An 11,050-nucleotide genomic window follows, 5' to 3' on the forward strand; every position below is an offset into this window, starting at 1 on the left:
GATGATCTTTTTACGGCGCCATACACTCAGCCGTGTCAATCTACACAAGTCTTCACCGTCGAAATTATTTGATCACATGAATATCCGAACTGCGTGGATATTCCCCGCTCACAACGAGTCTCATCAATCGAACAGCATATATTGTACGTACCCCACGGTGCCGCGTTATCCGAACAGGATTTGAGAAAGCTCTCAAATAACACAGCATATCCAATATAGAGTGTCGACGATAGTCACTTTACGACGATCGGACGGAATCCGGTGTGTCTTGGTGAACATGTAGAAGAGAGCCGCTTTTTTGCACAGCTTCAAAGCAAATGAACGAACGTGTCTATTCCGTCCCCACACCCCGGAACTATTTTTCGCGAAAACCCGGAACATAGCCGGGAAGGTTTTTCGGAGATTATCTCAACGGAAATAATCCTCCACGAACGTCGAACTGCCTGCGTCGCGGGCTGCTTGACGTTCGCTCTCTTGGTTCGTTTCCGGCGAAGGCCGAGCAGGCTACGAGCCCTGGTATTCCCTGGTTCTCACAGTGGCAGATAACATGAAAAAGGGCGAGCATCCTAAACAGGCAAAAAAGTAAAAAAAACTTCCGAGAAAAGCCGGCAAACTCTGAATGCACAATGCAGGTGGGGAGTCACGCTGACCGGGTTTCCACAGCTCAGGCGGGTGGCAAAAATTTCTGGCTGATAGGGGTCGCTCTTTTCGCAAAATGGCGGCGGCCAGAGAGCTCTTTCTGCAAAGGTCTATAAGGAACACGCTCAGCCGTGTTTCGCGGGAGGCAGACACAGTGTATCGTGTTAAAGTCGACACGGTTCCTCGTGCGTAGACGAATAACACGCATGGCTGCGTATAAAATGAACTTGTTTTGACGTGTCCGCTATGGGACAACGTTTTGCACGTCTGGGCGTGTTATTTTTGCTAACAGTGTAACGGTCAGTCCTATTGAGCATGGTACGGCTTGAGACAAGCGGGCTGCACTAAATACATCGGGTCGTGACTGGCGGCGTCCTGAAGGTCTGGTTCCGTCGGGGAGCACATCATAGTTCAAGTGCCGAAAGCGGCGAATAACCTTGTAGTACCCGAAGTAACGTTTAAGTAGTTTCTCGCTCGCACCACACGACGAATAGGTGTTCGCACCGACAGTTTGACTCCCGGCAGGAAGTGGACGTCACGACGGCGCATGTTGTACCGGTTACCGTCGACACGTTCTTAGCCTCGAATGCGAAGTCGGGCGAGTTGACAGAACTCTCTGTACGTTGAGTGACCATCTGGACGTCGTCGCTTTTGTCGTCAACAGGCTAATGTGGCAACATCGAGTCGAGCATCGTTGCCACCTCCCTTCCATGCACCAGCTGCAATAGTGCCACTTCGGTGGTTTCCTCAACCGCCGTGTTGTGGGCAAGCATGACTTAGGGCAGGACTCGTCCGACATCTTGTGCTTACGTCGACGTACTTTGAGATCATCCGGGCTATGTTCCCCTTTTGCCACTTCATTAGTTCTTTGGTCTGCGGCTAGTGAACGGTGCTTCAACGATGGCTGGTGTGGATGAACCAAATGATCTCTTGCGTCAGCAGAGCCAACAAGCAAAGATGTTTTTCATCGATCTCTAACTAAGATGTCCGGCGTTCCGTGACAAAGAGCGATAGACTCAACAAAAATCTTGGCGACCTGCATCGCACTCCCATATAAAACGTCTTTCGTTTCGGCGTATCACGTAAGAAAATCTGTCGCGACGATCATCCATCGGACCCTTGCAGTCGACGTTGGGTATTCACAAAGCAAATCATTTCCAATCTCCTGGAACGGTGACGTCAGAAGAGAAATCGTCTGAGGAATTTCTGCCGGCTTCGTCTGTTGTTTCTTGTGTTAGTGGCACTCGTGACAAGATCGTGTTCACAGATGGGCGGAATTTGGAGGCTTGGGCTAGCAGTGCTTCTAACAAATCCTGGTGAATGAAATATACTACAGCCAAAGTGACCAGCCTTCAGGTAATTGTGACAAGCTTGTTAGAACTCCTCTCGAAGGCTAATGGAGATTACTAGAAAACCATGCCGAGTAGTGGTCCCCGAAATTCTCTCTTAGAGTACACATTGTTGAAGAGAAAAGGTGGGCATAGCTTGCCAGAAGACACGCAGAACCGTACTACCTCATTCTTCCAGGTGCTCGATCAGTGTGCATAGCTAAGGATAGTCTCGCTCCGCCATTTCGTTGACGGTAACTCCGCCGAAAAGCGCTCGTCGTTATCGTCGTCGGTGCTGGCCTGTGCAGCATCGACAAAACCGTAGACAAACAAAAAACAGAGGAAACATAAATAAAAAAAAATATTAAGCCATGAAACGAAAATAGTATTCGGCATCGCTGTATTTGCTGCCTGCCTTTTAGACAACGATAATAGGGAATCCCTGAACCGGGAACCTCCACCGAGCGAGACGGCCTCCTCGGTCCTTTAGGTTGGCCACCCAGCAGAGTGGATGGTGGTCCGTGACCTCTCGAGAGTGGCTACCGTTCGAGTAGAGGCGCACCTTGGTGATTTTCCAGACGACAGCAAGACACTCCTTTTGGATCGTTGAGTAATGACTTTCTACCTTTGACAGTGTCCGACTAGCCTAGTCAATTAGTCGCTCCATACCCCCGTGGTGCTGAACCAGCACAGCTCCGAGCCCCGGATTGCTGGCGTCTGTACAGATTTCTGTCTGTGGCCGAGTTCAAAAGGACGAGGATCAGAGGCGACCGTAGACTTCGCTTGAGTTGTTTTGAATGCTTGCTCCTGGTCTTCTCTTAGTTAGAACGTTAAGTTGTCCTTCGTATGATGGGTGAGCGGCGTTGAAAGTTTAGCAAAATCTAGCACGAAGCGTCGATAGTAGGCACACGATTCAAGAAACCTTCGGATGTCTTTCTTGTCTTATGGTCTGGGAAATTCAGCTATCGCAGACATCTTCTGCAGGGTCAGGCGGACACGTTGGTAGCTCACGACGAGACCGAGAATCTCGGTCTCGTCGTGACCAAGTGCCATAAGGGAACCGACATTTCGCCGGCTTTAGCCTCAGTTTTGCGGTAGCAATTGCTCGTAAAATGGCCCGAAGTCGTTTCAAGTGTTAGTCGACGCCAATTTAAAATATCACAGTGTCGTCCAGGTAGACGAGGCAGCATTGCCATTTTAAACATGCTAGCACCGTGTCGACAACACGGTGGAATGTCGCTGGTGCTGTGGAAAGTCCGAAACGCATCACCTTATGCACGTACAGTCCATGGGGCGTGAATTATAATGTGTTTTCGCGGTCTCGTTGATCGACTTCGATCTGCCAGTACCTCATCGACGAAAAGTATCAGGTGTGCCGCAGCCGGTCTATTATTTTGTCATTCCGGGGGAGTGGGTAGATATATTTTTTTCTTAAGGAGTTCAGACGCCTATAGATCAAGGAACATCTGAGGGTTCTATCATTCTTCTTGAGTAACACAGCTGGAGAAGTCCATGGACTGCTTGGAGGCTCGTGATGTCATCGTCTAGCGTTTGCTGCACTTGCTCTTGAGTAATGTCCTCTCTTTTAAGGAGACGTGGTACGGCGACCGGGGGATTGGCGGTGCGTCGTCGCCTGTAACATGCGATGTCTCGCGATCAAGCTTCAAGGCGGACTACACTTGTGCGGCGATGGTTATACGTCTTCGGAGATGGCGTTGCCTGCGGCCATGCCCCGGTGTTCCTCGGTGTGGCCTACAGCAGTACATTTTATAATGTGCTGTGCCTCCTGTCGGAGGTTTGTCACGAGCACCACGGCACGCCCGTCTCAAATGATCGTTATTGTTCTTGCGACACCAATTAATTTTGTTTAGGAGCACCTGAAGACTGCCCTTAAGCGGAGCTTCGCGACCGGTGCCTCCACCTGTTCCAGAAGGCACACTAATATTCGACCGCGCTGGCAAGTTCACATGATCGGAGAGAACCCGGGTTTGAGGGCTGTGGGACGGACAGGCTGAATACTAGCTTTGGGTTGTATGGATGAAGATATTTTTATGGAACATAATTTGATGCTGGTAGCATCCGATGGTCAGTCCAATTCTGTCTCCGCCGCGCAGATCCGCGGGTTCCCCTTTTATTCCAGCCTCACCAGAGCGATCCTTTATTGATTTGAGGTTGCTGTCTGCATCGATGAAAATAAAGTCCAACAGCCCTTGTCATTGGCTCGGAAGTATATGGCTTCGCAGCAGCAGCTTTTCTCGATGTAAGAAAAGAAAACAAAAAAAAAGTGACGGCGAGTATCCGCTGACGTTGGTTACTTTGCAAGAAGTACAAAAGTCTTTGTTCCTTGTCTACTAGAAGATCTCTACCGAGCGGTGGTGTTGCAGACCGTCGCTGTAAGTGCGCCGTGATTGGAGCAAGGCCTAATCGGTGTAAAAACTTTAAACACGACAGCGGCTGACATTGTTTCCGGATCATCCGGCGATGTGAAACGTTTCCATAGGGTCAACTTGCTTGCTCCAGCTAGTTGATGACGGCGCCGTATTCAGAGAAAAAGTACATTTAGAAAATGACGTTGTTCGCAGAGTCATTGATGACGACACCCTTGTTGTCGACGCGAGCCGACCATTTCCCATTGACGGGATGACGTGTCCTCCCGCGGTTCGAATTCGTGGACTGTCAAACGGCGTGATCACTTTTCGAAGGCGACGAGGTTCCCACTCATAACGGAATAGTCCGCTCCGCTATCGATGAGCGTCATCGCGTGCTAACCCTCAATGACCACATTGAGGTCCTTTGAAACCTTCCCGGGAGCATCATTTCGTTGCGTCTCGTTGGTAGAGAAGGAGCCTGCCGAAGTTTGTGGAGAATCTCTGGCTTCTCACGCTTCTCGGTTACAATGTCGACCGTACGCTGGGAGATTTCAAGGCCCCCTTTCGAGTAGACCGCCGCCGGCCAACACCGGCGACCACCCTGGAGCACTATTACGTGGGTGCTCGACTTCCTGCATCACCGGATATTCGGCCGGCTCGTCTGCAAACCGGGCGCGCCGCGGTTCTCCTGGCTTCAAAATAAATATCAATATCACTTCCACTATCACTATGCGTCGTTCATTCTCAACAATACCTTCTTCCGGTAATGCCGCACTTAGTTTTATCGGCTATGCAGGAGAGAAAGGCTTTGCCGGCTGGACCCACGGAAAGCCGATGTAGGGCGTTGTGGTGAAAGTGAGCGAACTTCTTAGGGGGAAAGAGGCGCAGGAGACAGTGGACGACGAAAATACTATACTTGTTTTTATCTCACGAGTCGCAGTAACAAAATTTCGACGTATCACGAAGTATTAGACGTTGTTTTAACTGAAGGTTTAAGATATAAATACAGTAGTGAACAAAAATATATATTTCGCTTCTTTTAAATAAGTATTACACGACGTCTACTAGTTGATAGATTCGTATTTAAATAAGCATCAGTTTCTACTCTATGAATACGTTAATGTACTGTTCTATTAGAATTTTTAAATCTGTATCACAGTTTGAAGAAAAGTTACCCACGTAAAACCGAAATATCACCTTCTTGTTCACTACTGTAAGTGCATTTTAGAGTGGATATGTATTTTTACAAGAAGACGTGCACGTTTTAAATGCCAAAAAAACATAGCTCGTTTCTCCGAAATCCGAATATTATAAGAACTACTTCTCGCAGCGTAGGAGCAATGGGCAAAGCGTGTTTTCTTTTTCTTTAGGGGAAAACGAGTATGGTCGAGTTGTCGTTAGCGCCTACTGTACCTCGGGCCTAGATCTTACTGGTGGGACCACCCGCTTGATGTCGCCCGTGTGTGTGTGTTCTTTTCTTGCTTCTGAGTAATATTCCTGAAGGAAGGAGAAAGCAAACAGAAACGTGAAAATAAAACAAAAGTTCACGGCTGTCGGCACGTTTGTTCCGCTATGGCCAACGTTGGCTGTGGAGAAATCTGTCGGCCCGAAGATCCGATGCCGCGACTCGCGCGACACTGTGGCGCCGGTCGCCGGGGCGCTTGTGGCCCAGAGCCCTAGACGCTGCGTGAAGTATCTGTGTGTGTGTGTGTGCGCGCGTGCGTGCGTGCGCTTTTTAGAAACAAGAAGTCGTCCGTTGTATTTTTTGTTTGTAACTATCTTTCGATGGGCCTTTGCTGTCTTTCTCCTCTCAAACTCAGTCATCCGAGCAAGTCTTTCGGGTGTGCGGTGTGGCTAGTTTGCCGTTTCGATCCGAATGAGCATCGTGCCGGCGTGCGGTCGTGTATCAATACTGCGTGATATCCGTTAAAGACTCTGCGCTAGCAATCGTACCGCACTGGGTAAACTTCTCATCTACAGCGAGTAATATTGCCCCTATACTCCTACAGGCCAAACTACTGCTGTCTAAAAAACGACGGACTAATTCGTTTTTTGTGGGTAGTTCACGAAAGCGGTGCGTGCCACCGTCACGCTGTCCTTCTACCTATTGTCTGATTGACTGCACATGTGAGTTCTGTGGTTTGTTACTGTTCCCAAGCACCTGTATAACCACGTGATTTTAATTGAACGGTGTTTGCGTTAAATATTCAAGATAAAAAATTGTAATTAAATATGTATTTGTTTTGCTGTCCTCGTTTCCGCAACACAACTTCTAATGAACTAATCAGTTTCTTTTTTTTTTTTTATTGCAGATGACACTAAGTACTTTTTTTTTTTTCATTTAAGGACTGTTAGTTTTGGTGTGTTATTTTTTGTTTATCCGGTTTAAACAGGTTTGCGCGCGATGGAACGAGTTTCCGAACAGTTATTGTAAACATATCACTGAAACAGAAACGAAACGAACAAAACTTAACGCTACTGCGTTCGAACGGAATCGGAATAATGACCAGTTCGACTGCCTGCTTTTAACCCACATTTACGTTTTAAGACAGGTTTCTGTAATTCGCTGCTACACTCCCTTGCGTTGGCGCCGCATACCGGTTGGACTATGTTAGCGATTGTTTGTTCTTGCCTCAGCGCGTTGAGATTTGGGGCAGGTATATGCGGCTTCGCTTCTGACAGCGCACTCTCGGTGCTGACGTGCATGTATTCAAAGCAAAAAGCAAAGTAACTTTTTTTTTTTTTTTTTTTTTTTTTTTTTTTTTTGCGGAACGTTTACTGTGTATCTGTAGTGGGTATACGGTCCCTTTGCAAAGAAAATGGGTGGTTTTAATTGTTGGTCTCTTTCGCGACCCGCAAGCCTTTTACGCCTGACAGCGCGACCAATGTCTGCAGCGACACCAATCACCACGAAGCACTTTGTGCGACCACCCTTCGGCTTAGTAAAATTAATGATATGAGGAAGCTTTTGCATACTTTCTCACTCGTCTGCGCTTTTGATAACGTCAGCAACTTTATGTGTGTTTTTTTCTGTTTTCAGCAACGCAGTGTGGTTGTCTCTAGCGATTTTTGTCACATTTAGGAATTAAAGGAATGGAATGGTGGAGCCTAGCCATTTCAAAAGTGTGAATGGGCCCCATGTTTTCACTCCAATTAATTGAAAGGAATGATATTGTTGTAAGCTCTTATCCCCAGAATGGAATTGAAATGGAAGGGGAGTTCCCATTCTGCCCCACTGGTGTCAATGTCGCTTTACAGGTGCTGTGCACTCGATGCGCACACCACTGTGAATGCAGCATTAACCGTTATTCACTTACTTAAAATATACCCTTACAAGTTGTTGCGACGTCTTTCTCTGGAAATAACCCTGGGTTACTGGCAACCATTCAACACACAGGAAGCGAGAATCATAGAACTCTCTTAAGAGCATAATTTAGGAGCGTAATAAAGAAAAATTCCAATGTCGCGTGTTTTTTTTTAGAGCGCAGCTCTTAGGGGCCCATGACCAGCTTGAGGGGCCTCGCCGTCGGCGTAACCGCAATATCATGTGACCCCCGATGTCACGTGACCCCCAGACCACGTCACCCCCAGGGTCACGTGACCCCCCCCCCCTCCCCGAGGTCACGTGACCCCCGCGGTCAAGTGACTCCCGAGGTCACGTGACCCACCAAGGTCACATGGCCCCCCGAGGTCTCGTGACCCCCCAGGTCGCGTGACCCTTTAGGTAACGTGACCCCCCAGGTTCACGCGACCCCTCAACCCAGGGTCACGTGACCATTTAGGCAACGTGACCCCCCAGGTTCCCGCGACCCCTCACCCCAGGGTCACGTGACCCCTTCACCCAGGGTCACGTGACCCCCCCCCCCCTCGGAGGATATTGAAGAATGAGGGGAGGAGGAGGAGATGGAGAGGGAGGAGGGGCCTACACTCTTCTCAATACCCTTCCCTCCTCTTCCTCAACAGCTTCGCTCCAATTCGGCGTTACAGGGAGTTGTAAACGGCTTTGACTTTTTTGGTTAATATTTTATCCGACGTATAGCAAGGCCTTAGAGCAGAATTGTTTTCGTCGCCTACAGGACGCCGACGCGGGCCACAGACTGAACAGTAATTCTGCGTCAGCGTTCGGAAAACACTCGAGCTCAATCAGTGAGACCGCGAGCTCCAGCAAAACATACACGTGCGTTACGCGGGGTCTCTTGGTATGCTCGGGAAAGGTTTGTTGAAGAGGCTCGCAAAATTCATAAATGCATACTAAGGAAGTTTCCGCGTTCGTATTCGCATTGCTCAAACTTCATCTCGTTGCGCGAAGAACTAAAATAAACTCAAATTATTCGTGTGCCACTTCCTTTTGGTACGTGCATCCATGCCTTGTGAGCGTTCCGACATTCACGTCGAGAAAAGGGACGGCAAAGGAAATCTGGTTGGTTACAAAGACAGTCTGTAACTCTGCAACGTAACATTCAAGCACACTTTTTTTTTTTTTTTTTACTGAGGCCGGATGAAGCTCTTATTGTGGGCCACTGAACGGAGCTTGTTCGAGTAACTAGAGCAGTGTAGGGTGTTGTCTACGAACTACCTTTGACGGCAATATCGTACACCTGACTGCCAAAAAGTAAATAATTACTTTTGGAATTGGAAGTTTGTGTTTGTCCGTCCTTTCTCGTTTTCTTCCTCAAGTTTACTATCCATACCAACCCGCTTGTTTTGTCCCTACATTTTCCCACGGTTAAGAATTAGTCAATTATACTACATGATAACTTGAGAATAAAAACAATTGGTCATTACTTCAAAAAGTATCACTTACTTTTTCTCAATTACTTCAAAGTTTCAAAACCACAAATTTTTCTGCTGTTTTTCAAACCTGTTTTTTTTTATGAACTGCTCGTCTCCTAAATTTATAAATTTTGGTAAACCAATATCCTGTCGAAGACTTGGTTCTACGATTACTACATAGGAAACTTGTACGAACAGCGGGGGCCATTAGAAAAACGAGGGAACATAGAAAGAGTCATAAGTAATTTTACGACTTCCAAAACTAAACAAATTGCTATTGTGCTTACTTTCCAATAAATGTATTCATATATTTGAAAAATATACTCCAAGAAGGAGTCGATTACAGGTAATTAGCCTACTTGTTAAGGGTACCACCCAAGTCTGTAGGAGGCCGAGCCCAATGTTCATCCACCCTTCAGAACACAGTGTTATAATGACGCTGTATAGGTTTAAAATAAGTTTGCTTGTCCGTAGTACCAGCGCTTAAAAATATTTGTAAAATAGAAAAAGACCGAATATGCGCAGAGAAGCACCGCTGACAATACGGAGTTTTCGTACACCGTTGTCCCACTTCTGCGGCGCTCTCGGCAACGAAGACGCCACTACTGCGTTTGCACGTCGCTAGCTTTGCCTGCAGAGTCCCAGATCTCGTTGCGGGTTTTCGCTGTCCCGCTAGGGATAGCGTAAACAATCTACGAACACTACCTAATATTGGGCGTGCGGGTGGCTCTCTCCGAAAATAGTGACGGCGGGACGAAAGGGTCGGGTGAGATGGCGAGCGCATGCGTGGTGTCTTTTCTGGGGAAAAAAGGAGCATTGTGCCTCAAATCCGATCCATCCAAGCGCCGCTCTTCTCCCGAGGCAGAACAAAGCCGACCGCGCCGTTGTTTAATAACTCGAGGCTACCTGAGACTCGGCTGGAATTTCTCATTGTGTTACGCGAATATAGTGGGCCGAAGCGGCGCACACCCAAAATAACTCGCACCCCGTTCCTGACGCATCACCCCATTCGCTCAACTTGCTAAAACTTTCATCACTTCGTACAGCTTATTTATTTTTATGCGGGGATTTTCGGCACGTTTGCGGGCCCTCGCATTTCGCGGAACGCGCGTTTTATAATTCGCCAGAAAAAGCGCGATGCAAACGCGAAGAATGCGGCGATCATATAACGAAAAAATGAACGGCATCGGTCTCGGCAAGCGACGCGTTTTATTTATTACCGAACAAAATAAAAAAAATACCTCAATCGTGCTTTTCACATAAAAGCACACTTATAAAGAAAAATATTAAAAAAATAAAGGGCCTAAATGGGACACATGTACTTCATTAAAAAATAATTCCACGATTTTGTTTTAACCAATACTAACGTTGTTGGACGCAACTGAAGATGGGGTAGCCCTGCTCTAGGCGCCTGTCGGTGCTTAGATTGCATATCCGCCTGTATAATATTTTCATCGAGTTTCTTTTTCCTTTTCTTAGGGGGGGGGGGGGGGGAGGGGGGGGGGTTGGAATTAAATATTCCAAATAGTCATTCTTTTTTTTTTAAACATATCTCGAAATTGCTTTACCGCATCGGGTATTAAACGGGTGTGCTCAACCAGCGTAGTGGATCGTCGAGATGATCAATTTTTATGAGTGCGAGTAGTTTTGAGCTCATTGAAGTGTTTAGAGGAAGATCTCTTCAGCCGACCTAGTTTACAGCGAACAGCTGTGGCAAGTACTCTCCTTGGGAAGCGCAGTGCGGGTGCTTGGTTTCGTAACGGCAGTGCCCTAAGCCCAGCGGCCCACTTCAAATATGATGCTCGATCTCGCTCGATTTGATCTCTTGCGCGCGTGGATGCCAAATAAAGATGTTGGTTCCCATAAAACGGCCCCGCTGCTTTGTGAATGGTTCGACCGTTGTGATTGCAACCCCCGTTTCAATACTGAAGAGATACCACG

Source organism: Ixodes scapularis, unplaced genomic scaffold (genome assembly GCF_016920785.2).
Source record: "Ixodes scapularis isolate PalLabHiFi unplaced genomic scaffold, ASM1692078v2 PGA_scaffold0__279_contigs__length_252992795, whole genome shotgun sequence".
Classification (NCBI taxonomy): Eukaryota; Metazoa; Arthropoda; class Arachnida; order Ixodida; family Ixodidae; genus Ixodes; species Ixodes scapularis.